Genomic DNA, 27156 nt, shown 5'->3' with positions numbered 1-27156 from the left:
CACATAGGAGATAATCAACAGAATGTTTGTTAAAATGAACCAAATTGAACTTTTCCATTCAATACTTAAAACCTTCATTTTGAATATATATGTTGTTTTAAAGTATGTTCTCCAGTGTTTTAATGTACATCTTTGTGTCTGAATAGAATAACATAAAGATTGTAATGATTTTGGAATTCACTTAATAGTGTAATAACCATAGCCATGTCTGTCTGTCTGTTTATCTGTGTATGTATGTATGTATCTATCTGTGTAATTAGTTCAAGGCTTTAGAGGACTCTGGACTTTTGACAGTCAATGTTTGACAAATTATAAATGTAAATCTACTGTTGAATAAAGGTAATACATGAGTTTCCTGAGGGGGAAAATACATTTTAGATGATAATTTAGAAACATATATAATTTACCTTTTGAAGTGTGCAAATAATAAGCTGCTATTCCATCAAAAATAAGAATAACAAACTCAAAAGAATTCACATTCTCGCCTATGAACTTCTCTTATTCATTCAACATCATTCAATTAATTAAAACTCACTGGGATATTGTGGTGAAAAATTTAACATTATGTGGTTACTTCCATTAATAATATCATTGTTTTTTGTCAAGTTTAATAACAATTGAGTTTATCCAGCTGGAAAAATTTAGACAAAGACAAATAGACAGGTAACTCCTTATTGTCAATTAGCTTAAGAAGAAATGCAGTTTTTCTTTCATCGTATATCAAACTTGACATATTTTTTACTTTTAATTTTACTTTAAAATGTTTTATGTGATAGCTGTGAGAAGTTTAGATAATTTAAATTTAAGGTAGTTATAGAGCTAATAGCTTTAGAATTTTCCTGTTACACCACATAAAGTTTTTGTACTATCTATAAAGTCATACAACACTTGAGTAGAAACAAGTATTTCTAGGCATTGAATAAATTATATTGCTGTTTCAAGTAACATAGTGGACTTAAAATTCCAACTAGGCCAACAAATATTAGAATTTAAACATTCTGAGGTTTGTTTTACTACATTCCCTGGAAATATTAATCAAGTAATCCTTATATGTAAATGGCAGAAATGTGTCATGCAAATTAGATGGCAATTTTTATTAAAATTAACAGTATTTATTCTGCAAGTTATTGCATTCATTATTCAATAATATATTAAAATATACTCTGATCACCATTGTGTACTTCATCAATGTGCTTTTGTGCTTCATTAATTAGCAGCTGACTGAAAGTTAATGTTCATCAGTCTCCTCAAGAAAAATCATTTGTTATTCAATGCCAAATCACAAAATATTATAAATTACCAGCAACATTTCTTTATTTTACTTCTTCTTATAGCACATTCAAAGATCAAACTGGTAGTACATCAGATAAATAGAATAATACATTTTAATTTAATAAGCAAAAGGCCAGGCACATTTCTCTATGGGGAATAATATCTCCTTGATTGAGAGCAGAAGGAGGTTGTAAGCTTTTGGGTAATGGTACAGAGTTTTTTAGGCTGATTTGAACCCTGAATAATTGTGTATTCTTGTCTCTCTTGGGAAATCTAACTTATTTTAAAATTTTGGTTTCTTTAGGGCACTTAAGGATGAAATTTTATTAAATAGCATTTTACGTTTCCATTTATGCAGACGAGTCGGTTGTAATGTTTACTTCAGATCACACTACTGCTACTTCAGAACATACTCACTTTTGAGTAAAATCCTGAAAATATGAGATTGAAATCCTTTAACTCTGAGACCTCTCTCTGACCTAAATTTCAGATCATGTTTTTAGGACTGACAATTAAGAATATGATTAAACAAATTTTCAAATGAAAACAACTGAAGTGCAAAATTTTAGTAATATTTGGATGCTCACTTACATATTTTTAAATTTTTTAATAAAATTTTTATTGGAGTATAGTTAATTTAAATAAAATGTTATATTAATTTCTGCTGTACAGCAAAGTGAATCAGTTATACATATACATATATCCACTCTTTTTTAGATTCTTTTCCCATATAGGCCATTACAGAGTACTGAGAAGAGTTCCCTGTGCTATATGGTAGGTCCTTATTAGTTTTCTATTTTATACATAGTAGTGCATATATGTCAGTCCCATTAAGGATTCTAAGAGGTACCAGTAATCCTAATGGGTTGTTTAGTATTGGAAGCTAAGGAAAAGGAGATTTATGAAAGTCAGAGGTACAGAGTGAGCTTTGAGATAGGTGTACACCAATTGTGGAAGCAGTGCAGCTTGATATACTAGTTAATGTTATCAGACCTTTGAAATTAAATACATTTCCATCAATCTGATTCCATCATCACTAAGCAAACTTCTGATTATTTGACACCCCTCTTAATTTCTTTCCTTGCAGAGAGAATGTGTGGTCAGCTAAACAATGGCTAGCCAGTCTTCCCTGTTATGAAAGGGCTGGAGGTTGCAAAAGCATTTTGCTGAGACTTGTGAAAATAAAATGGCCAGAATGGAAATACGAGATATTACTTTTCAGCACTCAAATAGTTGACTTTTTAAAGAGGCAAAAACTGATATGAGAATCTGCCTCAGCAGTAAGCAATGTTGCCCTAGGTTTTCCAAACTGAAGATGGCAATTCAGTAGAACCTTACTCACTGAAGAAATTTTGGTACCCAAATTCTGATTTGTATTGAAGAGATTCATTCATTCATCCATATGTTTATTCATTTGTTAATTTAACACATAATTACTGCATACATTTTTGATCAAGGCACTTTGCTTGTCACTGGGGATACTGTGTTAGCTATACATTCCAGATCTCTGTCCTTATGGAGCTTATAGTCTACTTATAACATATGTAGATATAGTTGCCATATATTTTTATGACTTTCTCTATATCCTTAATTTACCTGAGTCCTTGTTCTTGCTAGCTACAGTTCTACAAACATGAGAATATTTTTAAGAACTTATTTCACACAGTTATAAAAGGTACACTGAATCGCATTGCTAAAATCACGTGTTACACAGTTTCTAAATTCTAGAAATTTGCTACATGTTGACATTTTAATTAAAAATTTTATTTTGATCTATTAGAATTTCTCTTTTCTTTTTCTAAAGTTAATTTACTTCAGTATTACTTTTGGCCAATTATATGTAGTAACTAAAGTCCATGAGCTTTGTTTCTCTGAAATTTTGACAAATATTACTATTTTATTTAATAAACAGAAAGGTATTATTACATGTTATGTAAATTATTTTCATCAAATAGTTTTCAAATACTAGTACTAATAACAATATTTTATGTACACTGAGTGGCTCTAAATGCCTTTTGAGATAATCAAATTAATCTTTGTCAATAATGCATCAAGCAATATGGTATTGGTTACAGGAACAAGGCTGCCTGATGCCAGGTTCACTGGAGTATAAAATTCAGAATACTCAGCATCACTGGGAAGAATTCCAAATGATTGGAAACTGTGAACCCAATTGACTTCTGAGACTTAAATGAAAGGTTATAAGAATGAGCTGAACTATTCTAATGAATTACTTCTTTTATGTTCTATACTAAAATTTTTGTTCAAAGGAAAATTTTCAGACTAAAGTCAATCAAGATCTCAAATGAACTAAGAAAGGCAGAGTTTCACATACTTTCTGTTGTTTTGTTTTGTGTAGGGGTGTGCTGACATGTTTTGGTAATGTGTCCTAAATTGAAACATAACATGTCATCATGTTACATAAACTTTGATGGGAAAACAAACTCTGTAGACAACCTGCTTACTTATTGCCTTTGAATATGAAATATTTGAGTCAAAAAGTTGACCTTTAGAAAGTATTATCTTTATGTTATCTAAATTGAGCAAATGTGTATTAGGAAAGGTTATGTCTCTTCAGTGTCATTCTTTTATATTCTCAAATACTTATGATCTACTTATTTGTTCTTTAAGAAGATATGGCCCCAAGTAAAATATTAATTTCAGAATTTAAAGACTCAGTTAACAAATATAATTTTAAAGCTCAGTTTACTTGTAATAAGGTGAAAACGTAAATAGCCTGATGATTACAGAATGAAGGAAAGGTGGAACAGTTATTAAGAAAATATTTCTGAAAGGCTGTATAAGAATTGTATACTTCTTCTTGTCTTCTCTCTTAAATATCTACTGTAGATTACTTATAATTCCAAACTGTTCGTAGGCTCATTGAAGTAGATTATTGGCGAACAGTTTATGCTTAAATTTTCTTTCTCTTTTATATTTTTCCTTTAATTTTCGATATGATCTTACATAAAACATTACAATAACTGGATAATCTTCATAGTTTCTTAGCCAGTTCCCCTTTCCCCAACTCTCCATCCCAAGAGTCATGTGTTATAGTTATGGTTCTCTGGAGAATCAGAACCCATTGAAGATACCTGTATATAGTTTATTTATAAGGAATCAAGATCCACATTCAGCAAGCTGGAGAGCCAATGCTATAATTCCAGTCTGAGTCTAAAGGTCTGAGAAACAGGTGAACCTATAGTAGAAGTTCTAATATGGGTCTAAGACTGAAGGCAGTATAAGATCCATGACTGATCTCAAGGATAGTTAGGCAGAGAGAGCTAAAAGCCTTTTGTTCTAGTCAGGCATTCAATAGACTGGATGAGGCCCAACCATGTTGAAGTGGGCAATCTGTTTTATTCAATCTAGAAATTTAAATGTTAACCTCATGCAGAAACCAGATATAATGGCTAACCAAACAGACATTTAACCCAGTCAAATGATGCATAGGATTAACTATTACAAGTCCTACGTATACACATGGACACACAGACACACACATACACACACACACACACACAGACACACACACAGACACACACACACACACGCTGCAGTTTGAATTTGCAATATTCTATTCTAGTTTCTTCTTCTTCCCCAAGGAAGGCTATAGAATCTTGAGGATTTTCCAAATTTTCAGTTATGAATCCCTGCACCTTCTTTTATCACTTCCTTTTTCCTAAGTGATGCAAAACCATCAAGATTAGAATTAATACTATTCTGACTTCAATGAACATGTGTTAGTTTCGCCTTTATGAACGTTAAATGAATGTAATTGAATAGTGTCCTTGTGGTATATGGTTTCCTTCACTTAACACAGTGTTTCTGAGATTTATCCATGTTGTTATATGGACATTGATAATTATTTTTAGTGTTCGGTAGCTTTCCATTATATAAATATACCACAATTCTATCAAAAGGCATTTATGTTCTTTTTAGTTTTTATAATGCATAAAGCTGCTGTGAACATTCATGTATGTGTGTTTTTGGTGAAAATATGCTAGATAATAGGGGAGATATATGTTCAGGTTTAGTAGATATTACTAAACTGTTTTCCAAAACGGTTGAACAAATTTATAATCCCAGAAACAATGTAACAGAACTCTATTTACTTCACATTTTTTGCCAGAAGTTGATATTGTTATTCCTCTTGATTATAGATTTTTTGTTAATGTATATTGATATTTTAATTGAGATTTTCTGATAATGATTTGAGCACCCTTTTATACGTTTCTTGGATATCATTTCCATTTTTACTAATTGTAAATAATGTGACCATGAACATTCTTATATAGGTCTCCTTACTTGGTCTAGTTACTGAATGTCCATCTGACTGTGTCTATTAATTTGCAGCTGGACCCACTAAAGATATTGAACCCTAGTCTCATCTTCAAACCCGGATTTCATTATCTACCTCTAATCCTAAGCCTCTCTTGTTTAGCTTACTGATTTCAGCTGATTTCTCTGTCACTCCATCCATGTTTAGCAATGACTACTTCCCTAATTCTGCTGTCACTCATGCACTCAGTGAGAGATAAATCTTCATTTGCCCTTCAGTCATACTATCTTACCTTCATCGGAACAGAGACAGTGATGAATGAATTAATCCACAGAATATTATAGGAATCATCAGATGAAAACAAAGGTTAGAGAAGGTGTTGATAGAGAAGGGCAGAATATTCTCAGGGAAGAAAATAGCAGAAGCATGTAAGAGAGTAAAAATCAGTCGATGTTTATAGTGCGTGTGTCTGACTCATCAGGAAGGTGTATTTTGGTTAGGTGAAGGAAGAGATGGTAAAATACCTTGAAGTATGGTCAAATAGTTTCAATTTGATTTAATAGGAAATAGGGAGCAACCAGCCATAACAGTTCTCAAATTATATTTCTTCCATGGGTATATTTTACATTACAGATTTTTAAAAGGACATATTTGATTATTTAAAAATTAATATAGCTATAAACACATATTCTAGTTAAATATTTCTTTACTTCTTTTTTTATTGAACTTTTCTATAAAAAAAGACGGGGTATATATTCCTCAGTGCTTAAGTAATAAATTAGGTATACGAGTTAACTTTCTAGATTAATATTGATTGATGTTTTGCACCTGCACCTGTGAAATTTAGAATGATCAAGTCTGTTTACTCACAGCATCTATGTTAGTGAGAACATATCAAAATTTTCTCATGTACAGTCTAATTTAATAATTTACTTTTTAATGAGAGAGTTCTAGAAGACAATATTAGTGTCATTTTATACCTAACAAATTACTAAAATTGACTTAGCCAGTAAGGGCAGAGATTTGACAGACACCTGAGTCTAATGATTTGAAGCCCATTCCTCTGTCTATCTTGAGTTGTCTGTTCTATTTACTATGTGAACTACACGTATATACATTTAAAAATCTATCTAAGATACAGTTGATATTTTGACCAGGAGGTATTCATTTTCCTTTGCCCACAGATTACAGGGAATATTTACATTTTCCTCTGGAGAAAGTTGGTAATTTGCAGGTGCAGCTGCATCTGATTTCAGGAAGTTATTTAATTTCCCTTCCACTGAGGCTAATAAGCACCTTCCATAGTTGTTTAATTTTTTATTTTCCGGATCTCAATTCACTTGTAATATTTTTTAAGGTACTAAATTTAACTATGGTTCTTTATAGTGTGAAGGATAATACATTTTTTTCAACAAGAAGTTATCTCTGATTCTTGAGACCACAGATGCAAATCCATGCCCATCAACCCTTGCTAATTTTGTTTTATCTAAGTGTGTGTGTGTGTGTGTGTGTGCGCGTGCGTGTTGTGTGTGTTTGTGTGTGTGTGTGAGAGAGAGAGAGTGAGCTAGAGAGAGATAGGAAAGGAGCAAGGAGGTGGGGTTCATAAACATGATAGATATTGCACTTTCAAATAGAAAACAAAATCTACCAATAAATAAAAGCAGGCAAATTTTTAAAAGAACAGTCGTTTTAAAATATTATATATTGTGTCATTTTACAAAGGTGATAATGCAACTGGTTATTCATTGATCTCAGAGGCTTGACTTTACAGCAAAAATCAAGAGCCTGAATTTGTCCAGTGATTTTGTCCATTTTAAAAATAAAAGCCAGAAAACCCCCAGATTTTTAGAAGCCTCCCAGGAACGTTTTTGCATCTATTAGCTTGATTCTCTACATTTGTTCTAAATTACTGGAACAATGGTTTATATTGACCATTCTAACCCCTTTCTTACTGTTCACTAAATTCACTTTAAAGAAATAGTAACCTCTTTTATTCTACATTTATACATTTTGTTTACACCAATTCTTTTCTGCCACTGTTGCCATCTTAATTTTCCAGGCTTTTGTTTTCTTCTCTGGATATTTTTAATACATCCCTCTCTGTTTTTCTATGTGTGGCCTTTTAAATTTATTCTGAATGCTGCATCTTCCATTTGCTAAGTTAGTTTTCTTACACCCCATAGTGACTAACCAGTTCCCCTTAGGACTCATCAATGACAGTCTATCGACTTCCATATCTCAGTAAGCCTCTTTCCAAGTCCTACGCTAATCAAATTCAGGTTATACTACCTCTCTTCTTATTTGAGGCCCATTTTTTTCTGCCCATTTCCCCATCATTTCATTTTCGGTCCAAACTGTCATTTTACATGATTCTCATCATTAAAAATGCAGATTAGGGCTTCCCTGGTGGCGCAGTGGTTGAGAGTCCGCCTGCCGATGCAGGGGACACGGGTTCGTGCCCCAGTCCGGGAAGATCCCACATGCCTCGGAGCGGCTGGGCCCATGAGCCATGGCCACTGAGCCTGCGCGTCCGGAGCCTGTGCTCCGCAACAGGAGAGGCCACAACAGTGAGAGGCCCGCGTACCGCAAAAAAAAAAAAAAAAAAAAAAAAAAAATGCAGATTAATTCTTATTTTCTCTCAGACTTTTCAGACTAAGAAAATTGAGTGTTGATCTTTAATTCAGCTTTTAATGATAGTAGTGATGGTTGTGTTCTGGTGGTGTCTGTGTGTATTTTTTATTCATAGTATTTTTATTTTCTAATCCTCTAAACAAAATTTACTCTACCTATTCAAAGTCCAGCCAATGTAACCACCGCAGGCACAGAGAAAGCAATTCACAAGTAAGACTTAGGCCCAGTCATGGTTGGCTGAGGCTCCTGGCTGGAACTCCTGCTAGTCCCTCTGTTATTGCCTCAGTGTTGTAATTATGGACACTTTTATTTCAATATTCTTGACAGTTTTATTTCAAAGTTTGTTGACTGTTTTGTCCTCATTTTTTCCTATTTTAATGATAGCATTCTTGAATTTTTTACTATCAGGTATATTATTGGTTAAAACAAAATAGTCAAGGACATTGATTAAAATGAAGATCAATAATTATATATTAATAGCATATCTTTATATGCAGGAATCTGTACAAATGCTATAACTTCTTGAAAAATAAATCTAACTGTTACCATGCTGAATGAAAAACATTTAAATATCTTGATAAGCTATATTAGATACAGTATAAAGGATTTCAATCCATTTTTATGGCTTTATTTGGCTTAAATGGAATGTTTAGTTAATAATACATAATGAATTATGTCGTCTATTTTATTTACTTCACAGATAGCTACACTGTTAGCTACCCCAGTTTTTAGGAGATATGCTATGTAAACTAGTAATAGAATTCCCACAAGAAATAGAATTTTTCACTAAGAAACACATTTTTGTAATTCATACATATCCTATTATTGCATTAGGTAATGGTATCTGATAACATATGCAAGTCTATAAATGATGAAGCACTAGGCTTCATTTTGGAGATGTAGAGAGACCTTTTGTTTCATATTTGTAACATTTTACCTTTTACAATTGAAACCATGGATTTCTTTTTTTTAATTTTTCTTCTTTTTTTTTAAATTTAAAAGCAAGCTTCCCTACTTTGGTTTCACAGAAAGCTACCCATTTTTAATACTGCTTTTAGAATGTTCTCCACAATTAATATATTGTATGCATGGAAATCTAAAAGCAAAGAAGCGATAGTTTGATGATATAATAATGACAGTAATAATAAAAGTTGCAGTGCTTTATATAAATACAGTGACATTTATGTATCTCAAAACTATGTTTGTGTGTATGTTATAATTTTGGCCAATTTGTATACATTAAACACCTGCAGCAAAAGTAGAGTGAGAGTTTGAAGCAATGGGTGTATACTTCCATCTGAAATGTTAATGTCTCTCATTTTTAGTTTAGATATAGATAATTTGCCCTTATTTTTCTTAATTAACAAACATACATTGAGTAACTAAGTATAGGTATTCAAATAATATTCAGAGAGAAAATATAAAGATTAATATATTTTTTACATAAATAAACATCTAAAATTTTAAGTGCCCCAGGATCAATAATTGCAATTTTTCTTGTTCTCTTAGAATTATGTCTAGTGGTAACTTGTTAATTTCCAAATGTTTATCTTCAGCCATGACAACTCCTCTGAATTCCAGCTGCTTATTGCATCATCACTTGGATATCTAAAAGGCATTTCCCACTTAACATGGCAGATATAACCCTCTGAACCTACTGCTTTCTGATTTCAGTTACTTCCCTTACTGCATTCTCATAGTTACTAGGTTAAAAAAGCTTAAAATCATTCTTGAATCCTCTCTTTCTTCCATACCATATATTCTATTATGAAAATCTATTGATTTTCCTTTAGATTATACCCAGTATCTGACCACCCCATAACCATCTTTATTTTTAACCCCTTATAATCCAAGCCACCATTACATATCACCTAGATTATTACTGCAACCTCCAAACTGGTGTCTCTGTGTATACCTTTGTTCCCCTTCACTCCTAGCCAAGTCTGTTCTCAACAAAGTAGCCAGAGTGAACCCATTAAAATATAATCAGATCATGTTACCCTTCTGCTCACAAAACCCATTGTCTAATTAACTTGAAACAGAAGTCAAAATCCTTCTCAAAAGTCAAAGACCTTACATGATTTGTAGCCCTGTTACTCCCTGATCTCACCTCCTGATACTCTACTCCTTGCTTACTCTACCCAGCCATACTAGTCTCCTTGACTTGCTTTGAATAGACCAGGTAATTCCTTACTTAGGGCCTTTGAAAATTGCCATTCCTGCTGCCTGAAATAATCTTTCCTCAAGTATCTACTTATGTTTTTCCTTCACCTACCTTAGGTCTTATCCATATGACAGTTCAATGAGACTTTTCCTAGCTAAATAATATGAACATTCTCTGACACTTTCCATCTACCTTTTCCACTTTTGTTTTCTCCTTAACTCATATGTCTATTTAGATTTTTATTTTCTGCCTCTCTTCTAAAATACATTTTCTAGGAAGGCAGAGATTTTTTTCCTTTTTATTTTCAATACTGTATCACGAATATTTGACATGTGGTAGATGCTCAACAATATCTGATGGTTGCATGAATAGTTTACTCTAATTCTCTTCCTATAGGGAGCAAAGTTTGGAAGTGGGTGAGAAAGGATTGCTTTGTATAAACTGAGAGTAGAAGTACTCAGCTCAAAGGTTTTAAATAGAAACTCTGATGTTATGATGAATCCCACCTCTCAATCTCTTTTTCATACAGTGTGCTCAGGTAGAAAGAACTCCTCTAGCTTTGGGAACAGGATAGCAACCCATTTTAAAATCCCATCCTCATGTCTTGCTGGGAGAATATTCTGAATAGAGGGTATGGTAAATAGTGTTTCCAAAACAACTTACTCATTGAAATCTTGTTGATTTGGGTGTATCCATGAGTGGGAGAATGGGAGTCCTGGAATTACACAAAGCTAGGTTTGTTTTGTGAATGTAAACTGAAAGTTTTCATCATTCACTAGAATTGTTAACACCCTGCAAGGGGTTGATTAAATTAAGCTCTCATAATATCTGGATTTTTATAACAAATTTTATTTAGACGGATGCAAAGGTCATAAGATACCTGGCATATCTCTTCCTTTTCCCATCTTACCCTGCACCTCTTAGTGCTAGCACCAGAAGATAATCATTGATGGAATCAGCAGGTTTCAGTCAATCTAAAGCAGAAAGAGTAGAGGCAATTAACTTAAAATTTTTCTCACTTCAACCTTTGATGCCTGGCCTATTGCAGAAGCCTGTCCCTTCTGTCTTCAGTGGTCTGGAGGCATCAATGAATACCCATCACAACAACCCTGTTATTTTCCTTGGAACCTGTATGCCCATTTCTTGAAATTAGGGTATGCCATCTATTCATCTGCTTGGTCACAAAAGTTGGCAACAGTCCCAGGTAGGTCATTACTTAAATTTGACATTTACGTTTTGGAAAGCTTTACTCTTCTTTTAGCTCATCTGTGAAACTTCCTTATTATGCTTTCATAAGGCATTATGGGGCATTAATATATGGAGATTGGTTAATATTGTACTGTCAATGTGCAACTTATGCTTAAAACAAAGATAACTTCTGATTGAAATTATGTTTGAAAAGACCAATACAGGAATGATTGGCTGTGAGTTCTATAACTTTTACCCACTCATGGAATAAAGCAGCAGTCCCCAACCTTTCTGGCACCAGGGACCGGTTTCGTGGAAGACAATTTTTCCACGGACGTGGGTTGGGGGTGATGGTTCAGGCAGTAATGGGAGCGATGGGGAGCGATGGGGTGTGGCAGTAAAGGGTAGAGAAGGGAATCGATGTTTCCTTTGATCTTCTCATTGCTGAGGAATATGCTAAGTACTTATATACATTTACATTAAGTTTGAAATAATCCTTCAACTTTTATATTATTAGAAACATTTTGCTGATATGTAACCTGAGAGTGTGAGAATATTTGAGTTCCCCAAGATCAAGTTGATACTCAGACGATTAATCCACAGATATGTATTGAATACCTACTAAAGGCACAGTTATTCTAGAGAGGTGATGCAGATTACATTTGTAATTGTCATGATTTACTAGGTGAGAAAAACCCACCAATGAGAATACCAGAATTGTTATTAAGAGTGAATAGTGTGTTTGGATCCTTGGCTCACTAGAGCTATCTTTTAAAATGACTTCATTTTGCAAGTATAGACATGAAGTTAATATTGCATTTTGCAAGCATCCTCCATAAGGAGTAGCCTGGAAGGGGCTTCCACTTATAGAAACAATGAGACCAAATACCTGTTATGAACTCTAATGTCATCAGTGACAAAGTGCTAGAGGTTTAAAAGTCCTCAGTCCAGCCTACCTCAGCCCTTTGGTGGTGCTTCATGTCCTAAAAGCTTTGCCTTGTGCACACCTAATTATTACCTTATCCTCACTATAAGAGGGTCTGGCAAGCTTTAGTCTGTAGCTCCTTAGTTTTGATTAATTCAATAATGTTTTATTGTGAAAAAATAGTAGAGATAAATCACTTTTTTCTATGGAGTATTTCCCACTTCAGTTAGTTGCTGGGTAAAGTTTAACTTTCATATAACTATAGTATTCATGCCATTAAGTTTCCATTGTCTGTCCTCTGCCTTAACAGTCCCTCTACTTAGAACATTCCTCCAGATCATCATATTTGGACTCCTTATCAGCATCCATACTCAATGAATGGACTCAAATGAAATTTTCTCAAAGAGTCCTTTGCAACCATCAAATCTCCATAAACTTCCCCACCACTGACCCTGCCTTTCACTCTGCCTTCACTGCCTGATCACTCCCTAATCCATTACAATGTGTTTCCTTCATGCACTCATCATTATCTGAAATCATTTATTTGTACATTGGTTTACTTGTTTGATACATGTTAGAATATTAACCCACTGTTCCTGCCACACACACACACACACACACAGAGGAAAGTGTTTGCTTCCTTCGCCGTGGCACACTTAAGAATGTCACTTATTTTGAATGAGACATAACACATTTATATTTCTTACTTGAATACATAGTTCTCATAATGCCATTCTCCTTAGCAGGGGCATAGAAAACCCTTCTTTTCCTTCCTATCTTCAACCAAGTCTCATCATTCACCCCATGGCTTAAACATACTACTATACTTTAGAGTTTGCTGAATATGCTACACTCTTCCATTCTCCATCAGGATTTCTATTTTCTTTGCCTCCACAAAGAATACCAAAAAATAGAGAGAAAAGTCACAGAGTGGATTGGATTGCTAGACCTTGTGACATCCCCTGATTACTTTGCTTCTTTTATCTTCTTTTTATTGCTAAATTTTCTCTCCAGATTTCCTTGCCCATTTTTTTAGTAAGAGTTTAACTGTGCCTTGTACAAATCAGTAATTTAAATATAAATATATTCTTAGTAACTAGTTCTAATAAAAAGGTGAGATACTTGGCTCACATTAACAAACTTAAGCATTTTCTTTTTAAATTTAGCATGGCTGCTTCCTTAATTTCTCTTTCTGATAGTTTATTCTTAGTGTATAGAAAGCAATATGCAGATTTCTGTGTATTAATTTTGTATTCTGCAACTTTACCAAATTCACTTATGAGCTCTAGTAGTTTTGTGGTGGCACCTTTAGTGTTTTCTATGTAAAGTATCATGTCATCTGCAAATAGTGACAGTTTTACTTTTGCTTTCCAATTTTCATGGCTTTTATTTCTTTTTCTTGTCTAACTGGACTTCTAATATTATGTTGAATAACAGTGGTGAGACTGGGCATCCTTGTCTTGTTCCTGATCTTAGAAGAAATGCTTTCAGCTCTTCACTGTTAAGTATGATGTTAGCTGTGGGCTTATCATATATGGTCTTTATTATGTTGAGACATATTTCCACTCTTCCAACTTTCTGGAGAGGTTTTTTTTTATAAATAGATGTTGAATTTTGTCAAAACCTTTTTCTGCGTCTATTGAGATGATCATATGATTTTTATCTTTAATTTGTTAATGTGGTGTATCACACTAATTGATTTGTAGATATTGAACCATCCTTGCATTCCTGAGATAGAGCCCACTTGATTATGGTGTATGATCCTTTTAATGTATTGTTGGATTGGTTTGCTAATATTTTGTTCAGGATTTTTGTATCTATGTTCATCAGTGATTTTGGCCTGTAATTTTCTTTTTCTGTGATATCTTTGCCTTCTTTTACTATCATGGTGATGCTGCCCACACAGAGTTCAAAAGAGTTCCTTCCTCTGCAATTTTTAGAATAGTTTGAAATGGATAGGTTTTAACTCTTCTCTAAATGTTTGGTAGAATTCACCTTTGAAGCCATCTGGTCCTGCACTTTGTTCATTGAACATTTTTTTTTTTACCTACTATTTCAACTTCATTACTGGTAATTGGTCTGTCCATATTTTCTATTTCTTCCTGGTTCAGTCTTGAGAAGTTGTACATTTCTAGGAATTTGTCCATTTCTTCTAGGTTATCCATTTTATTGGCGTATAGTTTTTCATAGTAAGCTTTTATGACACTTTGTATTTCTGTGTTGTTGTTTGTAGTTTCTCCTTATTCATTTCTGATTTAATTGATTTAGGCCTTCTCTCTTTTTATCTTGATGAGTCTGGCTAAAGGTTTATTTATTTAAAGATAAATTTTATTTATCTTTTGAAGAACCAGCTCATAGTTTCATTGATCGTCTCTATTTTTTTTTTTGTCAGTCTCTATTTCACTTATTTATGCTCTGATTTTTATGTTTTCTTTTCTTTTACTAACTTTGAGTTTTGTTTGTTCTTCTTTTCCTAGTTCTTTTAGTTGTAAGGTTAGGTTGTTTATTTGAGACTTTTTTGTTTTTTTTCTGAGGCAAGCTTTATGGTAACTAATTAAACTTGAAAGCTTTTGTACAGCAAAGGAAACCATTGAAGAAATGAAAAGACAACTTACTAAATAAGGAAAATATTTCTAAATGATATGATCCATAAGGGGTTAGTATCCAAAATATATAAACAGCTCATACAACTCAGTATCAAAAAACAAACAACCTGATTAAAAAATGAGTACAAGACCTGAACAGACATTTGCCAAAGAAGGCATACAGATGGCCAACAGGCACATGAAAAGATGGTCAACATTGTTAATCATCAGAGAAATGCAAATCAAAACCACGACATATCACGTCACATCTGTAAGAATGGCTATCATTAAAAAGACCACAAATAACAAATGTTGGTGAGAATGTGGAGAAAAGGGACCCTAGTAGATTTCCAGTAGGAATTTAAATTGGTGCAGCTACTTTTTAAAACAGTATGGAGGTTCCTCAGAAACCTAAAAATAGAATTACCACATGATCCAGCAATTCCACTGCTAGATATCTATCTGCAAAAAAAGAAAACACAAATTCAAAAAGATACATGCACTCAAGTGGTCATAGCAGCATTATTTACAATATATAACCAATATATGGATGCAACGTAAGTGTCCATCAATAGATGAACGGATAAATAATATGTGGTGTATATATACAATGGAATACTACTCAGCCGTAAAAAGGAATGAAATTTTGCAATTTGTAACAACCTGGATGGACTTGGAGGGTACTATGCGTATTGAAATGAATCAGACAAAGACAAATACTGTATGATATCTCCTATATGTGGAATGTAAAAAATAAAGCAAACTAGTGAATATAACAAAAAAGACTCACAGATATAGAGAAAAAACTAGTGGTTTCCAGTGGGGAGATGAAAGGTGGGAGGAGAAAGATGGTTTAAGGGATTATACATACTAACTACTATGTATAAAATAAATAAGCTACAACAATTTATTGTACATCACAGGGAATATAGCCAGTATTTTATAATAACTGTAAATGGAGTTTAATCTTTAAAAATTGTGAATCACTATTTTGTACACTTGAAACTTATATAATATTGTAAATCAACTATAACTCAATAAATAAATAAATGAATAAAATGAGCATTATTTTCTGAATTTAGTCATTTAGAAATAGCTTGTGTACCTTTAAACCATAAATGGAAAACTTATTACAGCTGTAAAGCACAATATAAGTTAGTTTCAACACAAGTATGAGTGTTTAAATTTAGGCAATGATTAGGAAAGATGAGAGGTGTTAGACCTGAAACATTAATAAACTGTGTTGATTACAGTAGCATTTACAATTTTGCTCTCAAATACAATTATATGTTTTATATGATTATATATAATATATATATTATATATAATATACATATGTTAGATATAACAGATAATCAATTTTATTCAATTAAATATATATTTAATTTGATATATATTTAATTTAATTTTACTTTATTTTATTTTTGCTTAGTATAGGACCTTTAGAACCTGCAGTTAGATTCTAATGCCTATGAAATTCAGATACAACAGGGTTTTTACTTTCAGATGCATGGGTCGTCCTTCAAGGGACTCTGTAAACTCATTCTTAACTATGTGCACTCTTCAATAAGTCACTCTCTATTGATTTATACCAAGTTTGATTTGTCTTTTTTAAATTAAATTCTAGTGTTATGATTTACCTATAATTTCACAAAGAAAGCTAGTAAGCTTGTTTAGATAACTTTATTGAAGTATAATTTGTTATGAAGTCAGGATTTGATAGAAAAAATGAAAGATCTTAGATTTTATTATTTTTTTAAAATTAAATTAATGGTAAATATTTAAAATAACCTTTATTTGTGAGTCAATGAATGATCATGATCTTCCAGTGGAGATATTATAATGATATTATTGCTTTCTTAAAAAAAAGTTATATAAATCTTTTATGATGCTATGCATTTATAGAATTTGAGAGAGAGATGAATGAGCATATTTAAGTAGGCTGAATTATTTTTATATTTCTAGTTAATGACATAATCAATATTTAAATTTTAATTATCAATTTGAAAAGATAACTGTATCAAATTTTATTACATTTTCAATATAATTACTACTTTTCTCAGAGAATAATATGAAGTATATTATCATTTATCTTTCACACACATATGAAGTATATTGTCATTTATCTTTCACACACATTTATCTTAATGTTCTTGGAAGTGAAACAATTAATATAGAAAATGCAGACTTCAGTTCATGGGATGGGAACACTGTAGTGAAAATAGAGTACTATGACATTTCCTATTATTATAAAGAAATATACATATTAAAATTAAAGTAATTATCACAGTCAGGAACAACAAAGCTGAGGACATTTTTGGCTAATTATGGGTCAGTGCATAATCAAATGTGTTAATTTTATCCATTTAAAATACAAATTTTCATGTGTAATGTGTGTGTATTAGTGTATTTGATTTATAATGTATAAATATATTTTTATTAATTAGCAATCTAATATTTGAAGAGCTTTATTTTTATATTTAAGGCATTCAAATTACACAAAAATGCTTTGGAATCATAAGCCCTTAGATACTATATATTTGGGCAACTGCAACACCTTCTGAAAAGATAAATAACAATGCAAACAATATACTTCATAAGTAAGGCAAAATATTATATATAAAGGTCAATCTACTTTTAGAAAGGAGGTGCTGTGCTATTAGAAGAGGTTACTGTTAGTTTGGCTAGTGTGAAAAACTTCATGATAGAGGATTTTTAATGGGTATAGAAAATTGATATCAGGAGGCAGAATATTGATGGATGAGTCTTTCAAGAAAGAGTTGATGGAGATAGAAAAGGAAATAGAAATGGTTCATGGGACAGAGGGGATGTGAAATGACCAGAGAGGATTAATTGTGTATAGAATAGGGAGCTATATTTGAAAAACTAGTTTAGGAAAGATTGTAGGGAATTCTGAAGAGTTAAGTATTGGAATTGTATACTTTACCAATGGTGGATTAACGGGTTTTTAATCTTTGGAAGATTTCTTAGAGAGGAAGATTAGATATATGTCATTTTCAAAGTGTGTCTACAGATGGACCACCTGATAGAATTATCTGGGGTGTTTCTAAAAATGCATATTCAAGGTAGCTAAACCTCAGCCTTCTGATACAATAAGTCTCAGTGGGATCCAAAACTGCATTTTTAGCAAGGTCTCCTATATCTTATTTCACAATGAAGTCCCAGAACCACTGGAAGAGAGACCATAGCCAGTGAAACTCTACTTTGAGGTTGCTAAAGCCTCAGTATCTAATGCCCCTCTCCAGGGCTTGTCTTCAAATGAAGAACATCTCAAACATTCTTTCAACAATACACCTACATAGTTGAAGATGAATGCTTTTTATGCTAAATCTGAAATTATCAGAAATTGTGATTCTCTCCCAATCTGTGTTCAGAGCCAAGGCCCTCAGAGAACATTACTTGTTACCTTTATTAAATTGCCATCATATTAATCAGGACTCTCTTGGTTGAATGAAATAGAATCCATAGAATATGCAAACTCAGCAATTCCATTTCTGTAACTATGATAGGGGAAAATTTACTTTTTTGTGAATGAGTTAAATTCACTTAGGATTTTGTTTTTAGGGTTTTTAAAATTTGCATTTTATGAAAAATTCAAGTCTAAAACAGCATTTAAGAAAAGAAATACAATTCCATACCTTTGTATAATGGTGTTTGTTAATCTGTCAGACACATGAAATGTGTGTGAAGAGTAATGAAGGATTCAATTCTTTGTTCAAGTACCTGTAAATGTTTTTCCTTTACTCCTTCCCCTTTGAAAAATCAAATCAGCACTCCTTGGTGTTTCTTTAAAAGAGTTGAATACTTATGTCCACACAAAAACCTACACATAGATGTTTATAGTAACTTTATTTATAATTGCCCAAACTTGGAAGCAACCAAGATGTCCTTCAGTAGACGAATGGATTAATAAATTTTGGTGCATCCAGACAATGGAATATTATTCAACCCTAAAAAGATTAAAGAGCTATCAAGCCATGAAAAGATGTTGAGAAGCTTTTAATACACATCATTAAGTGAAAGGAGCTAATCTGAAAAGCCTACATACTGTACAATTCCAACAATACATTGTAGAAAAGGTAAATCTATGGAGACAGTAAAAAGATCAGTGGTTGCCAAGGGTTGGGGGGGTGATGTTGTTTGGGAAGGGATGAATAGGTGGAGCATAGAGGATTATTAGGACAGTGAAAATACATTATATGATAGTATAATGATGGATAAATGTCATTATAGATTTGTCCAAACCCATAGAATGTACAACACCAAGAGTGAACCACAATGTAAGTTACGGACTTTGGTGATTGTGATGTGTCAATGCAGATTTATCAGTGGTTACAAATGTACCGCTGTGGTGGGGAATGCTGATAATACGGAAGGCTATGCATGTGAGGGGCAGGGGATATATGGGGAATTTTTGTACTTCCTCTTAATTTTAATGCAAACCTAAACTGCTCTAAAAACTAAAGTCTTAAACAATTAAACCAACCATTCCCAGGTCTTCCATTTGCTAGGTGTTGGTATTCAATAGTCACAGTTTCTGTACCCTGTGACTGAAGAGTGTAAGGCTGTCGTGAGAGATGCCATGTGAAGTTAAGTGCTGAATTTTTCCTGTATAAATTGATTGCTCAGGTAAAATCAGTTTTTATTGCTGCTGATATTTAAGACATAAACCCATCTGAACTGCTTTTATTCACAACACTCCTGACACCAAACACGTGCTTTCGTTTATACACCAACAACCAGTTTTCCAGCTCTCTGGATACCACTGGTTGTCCTGCCATTCAGTTCCATTCACTAACTACCCAGAGTTCGCATGGACCTCACAGATTAAGGGCTCATTTTACAAGACTGTCCCCACTTCAGATGTCAGTCACAAGCCTCATGTTGCCACCTGTAGTTCTGACTAACTGGCCATAAACTCAGAGGGTTCCTGCAGTCCCCTCCCCAGGTTTGATAATCTGCTGGAACAACTCATAGAACTTAGGAAAGTGCTGTACATACTGTTATGACTTACTCTTATGGTTTATTGTAAAGGATAAAACTCAGGAACAGCTAAATGGAAGAGATGCAGATGGCACGGTATGGGGGAAGTGGCATGGAGCTTCCATACCCTCTTCAGGTGTGCCACCCTTCTCCTGCCTGATGTGTTCATCAACCAGGAGCTCTCTGAACATCATCATTTAGAAGTTTTCATGGAGGTTTCATTATGTAGGCATAATTGATTAAATCATTAGTCATTGGTGATTGACTCAATTTCCAGCCTCCCCACTCCACAGAGATTAGGAGCAGGGCTAAAAGTTCCAGTCCTCTAATCATGGTGACCAGAACCCATCCAGAAACTATCTGGGGCCTCCAGGTACCAGTCATCTCATTAGCATATAAAATATGATAATATAAAACTCAGCACTCTGGAGATTCCAGGAGTTTTAGGAGCAGTGTGCCAGGAACTGGGGACAAAGACCAAATATATATTTCTTATTGTATCACAATCCACTACTTACTTTTCTTTAAAAAGTGAAACAGTTACTGGTTTATCATGTGTTTAAAACTTTTTTGCTATGCTGTCACTAAATTGAAGGTAAAATTTTATGGTTTTTGCCTGGACTGTATATTTTCTGTCTCCCTTGCAATAGATGAAGATAGACAAGTAACATATTAGAAGACTTGAAAATATTCATGAAGCATCCACCTTTAGGCTTATCTGAAGTAGTCAGGGTTTTCTTAGTAGTATTCTACTTTTATATTATGTGCCCATTTTATGCCATGTTCTTTTGTTCTCTCTAAAGAAATGGAAGCATTCTACCTAGCAACTAAACTAGTCTCCCCTTTTTTTTAAATGAAGAATAATGTGCACTTATTTGATCTGCTTTGAAAAATAATAATTTAAATGGAGAGGCAGATTATTCTAGTAATAAATATTTAACTAGGAATGGGTTAGGCACTTTTAAAAGCATATAATGCATTTAAGCCATATTGGTTAACATTAAAAAACTGACATTAAAAAATCATAAAGATATATATATATGTATATATATATATATATTTTTTTTTTTTTTCGGTACACGGGCCTCTCACTGTTGTGACCTCTCCCGTTGCAGAGCACAGGCTCCGGACGCGCAGGCACAGTGGCCATGGCTCACAGGCCCAGCCGCTCCGCGACATGTGGGATCTTCCCGGACCGGGACACGAACCCGTGTCCCCTGCATTGGCAGACAGACTATCAACCACTGCACCACTAGGGAAGCCCGCATAAAGACATATATTAATCATAATCCAAACATACCAGAATAAACATCAATGGATCTACCCCTCTATCAACTTTAACTCTTTCCTCAATATCCAAATTCTGTACAATGAATGTACTCTCAAGGGTCAAACAGACATTTATCCCATTTATATACGGGAAGATTATATGGCATTATTCTTTATGGTACCTGTTTAATAGAGGAATAAATTAAATAAATTAAGAAAATTAAAAGGCACTTTATTAGATCAATTCCATAAGGTTTAATTAGTAATTAGATAAACTATGGTATAAAGAATTTACACCAATTTAAGGAAAATACCTTTTTCTGTATCTTTGATTTATTTTTAATATCTCAAAATCTTGTAGAATATAAGCTAGAGGGAAAATATATCTGCATTCTGGGTTTTGATTATCAGTATTTTAAATTACAAATGCTTATACTAGAGCAAATTATATTATGGTAATTTTTTCCTTTAAAGGGGGAATATCAGTACTTGAAGAATAATTTAAGCTATTTATCATCATCTTTGAAAAAGTAAAATAACAATAAAGCCCATTTAGGAGATACATTAATCTCTGTTGTGACTCCAGAAACATGCTTTAAAAAGCATGTTCAAAAATTATTTGGAACATATCATTTCTATTCTCTAAGAATATATCTCTAATATTCTTTTTAAAAGTTAAGACATATAGGCTAATGCAATGCTAGAGGCTGATGCTTCAGGAAGTGACAAAGGCAAGTTTTGAAGACATGTCCTTCCTGGGGCCTTGAAAGAAAAGACTGAAAAATATCAGTAGAGGAGTAGTTAATTACAATGACAAAAACGATGTCTTCTTTTTGCACGCTGTTATGTTACGTCAGTGACAGAGCTGGGATTTGAACCCAGGTTTGTCTGAATCAACTCTCCACGCCTTTGACCGCAATACCTTGACATAGTGCTTAAGAAGGTTATCTGTTGAGCCAGATAACCTGGGTTCAAACCACTGCTCTATGTTAACAGCTGTATCATCTTGGGCATGTTAAGCCCCGTGTTTCAGTTTTTCAGCTCTAAATGGATATAATAATAATAACAGTGCTTACTTCATAAGGTGGTTATGAGGATTAAATGGATTTGAACATTTAAAACACTCATAATGGTCAATGGAACATAATCAGTGCTCAAGCAGTTTAGCAAGTGGAATAATGTACCTAGGGGTATGTTTGCTATCAATTTTAGAGTGTTTTCTGGGAATTTATATTGTTCACAGTTACATATTCCATTTTCTTAATAAATTAATTGCTACTTGAGTGCAAGTGCAAGTGGGTTTTTTCCAGTACTTCTGTACTTTTTGCCGTTTGAGAAACTAGAAAGTACAAGTTTCTGATTCAGAAACGAGTTTGTCTTTCTAGTTCTCAGAACAGGCCAAATTTGTTCTGCTCTGGGCCTTGGCACTTACTGTGGCTTTGTCAATAGTGTTCTCACTGGATTTTCATAAAATCAGCTCCATGTCATCCTTCAGGCCTCAGCTTCATAGCACCTCTTTAGCCTTCCCTGACAGTCCAATCTAATATTCTATCACCACCACAGCAACCCTGTCTCATCACTCTTTATCTCATTGCTATATTATTTTCTTCTATTATTTACCCCAAATCGCATTCTTTTTCATTCATTTGTTTCTTTGCTACTTGGTTATTATCTAATTTCCCTGCTTGAATGTAAGCTCCTTGGGAGCAGAGGTCATGTCCTGGGGGTACCCTATTGGTTGCTGATTTTACTCCAGTGCTACTGACTTGTGAGGAGTATGGCAGTGCTCTTAATGGTCTTCTAGGTACTAGTTAGAAACACATACTCTCTGCTCTTTACTACTTACCTAAAACTTGGTTGAGAGGAAAAATATATTTTTGGAGGTCTCTGAATTGTTTGTAACTTTATCCATTCTTCTAGATATTCTTTGTTTTATTCAGAATTTTTAACCAGGTATCATCAAGCTGGGTATCTGGCATCATTTTGCTCCTGGTACAACTGCAGAATTACTTTTATTGAACTGTGTATACATTATGCCGTAGCCCACACTGAGGAATGTTGTAAGACATAGAGTTGTAAAACTTACCATTATTATTTTGGAAGTGGTATAATTGAGGATTTGACTTATGCCTTCAGTATCAGTTGACAAAAACAGAAACAACTTTAAGTAGTTAAAATAGAGGAGAGGGAATTTAAAGCAGGAGAGTGGTTATGTGGGTGATGGAAGCACTGAGCAACCAAATGAGAGAAGAGGAAAATGAGAAAATAGTGACAGACTAGCTACCATTGCTAAGCTGGAGGGACAAAGCGAGTAGGTGACATTCCTGAATTCAGGGGGTCAGGATTCCTGGAAGGAGGAAGTGCCACCTGAGCAGTGAGAGCCAGAGACACAGCACCTTCCAGAGGTTCATGTTAGAGAGGTTAGGGAAGAAATACCCTGGCTGCTCCCTTTCTGTCCCCCTCCAATCTCCAGTTAATAATTTCCATTGGCTGAAGCCAGATGGAAGTCAGCTGGTAGGGGACCCTGGGGGGAAGTGGCTTTCATATCAGCCCCTGCAGCATCAAGCAAAGGAGTAGAGAAGTGAGGAATAGAACTGAAGGCAAACTGGCCCAGGGCTGGTATACTACTCCATGAGGAAGTATAAGTGCAAATTGTACTAAGTCCACAGGATAGGAAATAGGCATGGCCCTTCATGGCAATTGAGTTGTTCATTTATAATGGGCACTAAAATATGACACCAATCATGATTCTCTCCTTGTGTTGGTTTCTAAAGAATGTAAAGTCAATTTTATGGCTCTCTTTTGGCAATGTGCACAGGGATCTTCTGGAATATATTTTGAGTTGTACTTTACTCCCAGATTTATTTTTTAAATGTTATTAGTCACTTGACTAGGTGCTACGGCTACAGCTGTGGGTTAGTAACACATGTAGTCCTTGGTGGCAACGACTCTGAGAAAGTGGCTACTGTGATTCTTGGTGCCATTCATCCTGACCAATTTGTCCATTGCTCTTATAGTTAAGGCTGTTGAAGGGACAACGTCAGCCATTGTGACCTACTAACTGAGTTTGTCTTAAAATTCTGGATTTCTGACTCTAAAACTTATGCTCCTTCAACTATGCTGACATCTTAATACTCCTTTCAAAATTGTTTTTTCAATCCTTAGTTTATGTGTTACTTCATCTGAGAAAGTTATTGCCTTACCTCTATCATAGCATTTAGAACACTGTAATAGGGTATTCAGCTTGCTCCTTCTCTTTCTCTTAGATACTTTGAGGATAGGTGCACTGTTATTTATATCTTTATTTTCACCACCTTCCATAGTGTTTGACACATACAACATGATCAGTAGACACTTTGAATGAATGAATGAATAAGGGAATGAATGAGTAAATAAAAGGAGTACCTTGGTTAGGTCAATCCATTTTCCTTATTGATGAGGTAAATAGGATATTTAATACTTTTACAGTTGGCATTTAGGTAAAGATAGATATTACCAAAATTCAAAGTGACCCAAACCATTTGAAGAAGTGTAATGTCACGCAAAAAACTGAATTCAATTAAGACTAGTTATGGGCTGTAAACTTTGCAAAGCAACCAAGTCAAGAAACAGAAGATGGAAATTGCAAGTAAAACACAAGTGTGTCTATCTGTAAGTCGTAATGATATGCAAAATAAATGAGTCCATGGTGCAATGTCCTATGATCAGGCATTAGGAACTTATATTTCCTTAACCAATTTTCTAAATCTGGCACATACCTCTTCTTTGGTGAAATTGTACACTGCTTTGAATAATGACCATCTAGATGAGTAATAAGACTCTTCATGAGAGTTAAATATACAGATAATAAATAGACTAAATCCACTCAGTGCATAAAAATTCCAAAGGACCGGGTCCCAGCAGCTCGGGCGGCGGGAGGAGCGGCAGCGGCCAGGCAGCCCAGGTTCGCGAAGGCTCTCGGCGCGCCGCGGCCCGCAGGCACCCGGCACGCGCCCGCCCTGCCGCGACGATGCCCAAGAGGAAGGTCAGCTCCGCCGAGGGGGCGGCGAAGGAGGAGCCCAAGAGGAGATCGGCGAGGTTGTCCGCTAAACCGGTTCCTGCAAAAGTGGAAACGAAGCCAAAAAAGGCGACAGGAAAGGATAAATCTTCCGACAAAAAAGTGCAAACAAAAGGGAAAAGGGGAGCAAAGGGAAAGCAGGCTGAAGTGGCTAACTAAGAGACTAAAGAAGACTTACCTGCAGAAAATGGAGAAACTAAAAATGAGGAGAGCCCAGCTTCTGATGAAGCAGGAGAGAAAGAAGCCAAGTCTGATTAATATCACACACCTGGTCCTATCAGTGGTCCCTGTTTCCCTTCTTGTACAATCCAGAGGAATATTTTTATCAACTATTTTGTAAATGCAAGTTTTTTAGTAGCTCTAGAAACATTTTTAAAAAGGAAGGAATCCCACCTCATCCCATTTTTTAAGTGTAAATGCTTTTTTTTAAGAGGTGAAATCATTTGCTGGTTGTTTATTTTTTGGTACAACCAGAAAATAGTGGGATATTGAATATGGGAGGCTTTGATTGTCTTGGGTGTCAGCTTAACATTCCACAGATGGAGGGTAGCTTTTATATCCTATAATACAAAGCATACTACATGGCAGTTTGGAGTCAGTTGCGCATTTAATGTCTTAAACACTTTAAATTACTTCTCTTCCCACGTTGTTTTTGGTAGAATTGTTTCCTAAAGCAAACCACTCACCCCTTGATCTTGGCTCTCCTGGGCAGAGTTTTGTGCACTCTGTAACATCTTTGGTCATGGTAGTCCAGTTCTTCTAGTAACTGTTAATGTGCTGTGAACGATTGACAATTTGAGTATGTAGTGTATGTGATATTAAATTGTGAATTAGTGGGACTTACGATGTAACAGCATATCAATATTTGAAGATATTGGTACTTGATATCCTGTGAAGTAAAATTTGCCCCCAAATTTTAAGCTGGAAAGTCACTGGAATAACTGTTCAGAAAAGAATCACAACTACATGATTTTTTAGGTTTTTGGTACGTATGTTGAGAATTGTGTACAAATTGAAATGTCTGTGTACTGATCCTCAAAACAACAAATAAAATCTCAATTATGAAAGAAAAAAAAAATTCCAAAGGACCAGCTGTATTTTTAGGTGCACAGAAGTGTCATAATAGGTAGAATTTACTGTGTGCTTTACTAGACTCCTGGGAGAAATCAGGAGCCTGATTCAGCTCCTGGGGCTACTTGTAAAACTGGAAACATTTGCATCTTATGAAACACTCAGGATTTTCCTGACCTCACAAAAAATAGGCTGGAAACTTAGTTGCTGAGAAAACTTGATCTCATGATTGAACCATAACTAGATATTTACAAATTTGTGAAAAGTTGACTGTAGTAACACTGGTAAGTGAAATTTCAATCTAGTGTTAAAAGAGCACAGCCTTGTTCACTGGCTTTTTAAGCAATGCAGGACATATGAACATAGGTGAGGCAGTGCTAAGGTCTATATTATTCTCTCTGAATAGAATTGTGTAGACAAAGTATTACACTCTTAAAAATGCTGTAAGTTTTCCATGGTGACATTTCTGGATTGAGGGGGCAGAGAAATACTACTTTGGACTTTGGTGATTTAAAGACTGGCGGAGACTAGTGACAGTGATGTTGCTCTGTGAAATGCTAGCTGGGCCAGAGAGCTTGACTTCAAGGTAAAGATGGGCTATGCCTGGTAAAGAGCTTTAAGGTATTTATACTATGGGTACATTTACTTTGTGGAATGTTCCATTGGTATACTGTTTTTGTTTGTATGTCTGAGATCTCAGGACTGTTT

At 34.3% G+C, this 27156-nt stretch overlaps 1 protein-coding gene and 1 pseudogene across 1 annotated transcript in view; both read left to right on the top strand.

Annotated features, from left to right (window-relative positions):
- Positions 1-27156, top strand: part of SPAG16 (sperm associated antigen 16) — an 869771-nt gene that overhangs the window by 214725 nt on the left and 627890 nt on the right. The window lies entirely within an intron of this gene.
- On the top strand, positions 25214-26455 carry LOC101324619 (non-histone chromosomal protein HMG-14 pseudogene; annotated as a pseudogene).

Source organism: Tursiops truncatus, chromosome 7 (genome assembly GCF_011762595.2).
Source record: "Tursiops truncatus isolate mTurTru1 chromosome 7, mTurTru1.mat.Y, whole genome shotgun sequence".
NCBI lineage: Eukaryota > Metazoa > Chordata > Mammalia > Artiodactyla > Delphinidae > Tursiops > Tursiops truncatus.
The sequence above is the reverse complement of the archived record's forward strand: the minus strand, read 5'-3'. Positions and strand labels throughout refer to the sequence as shown.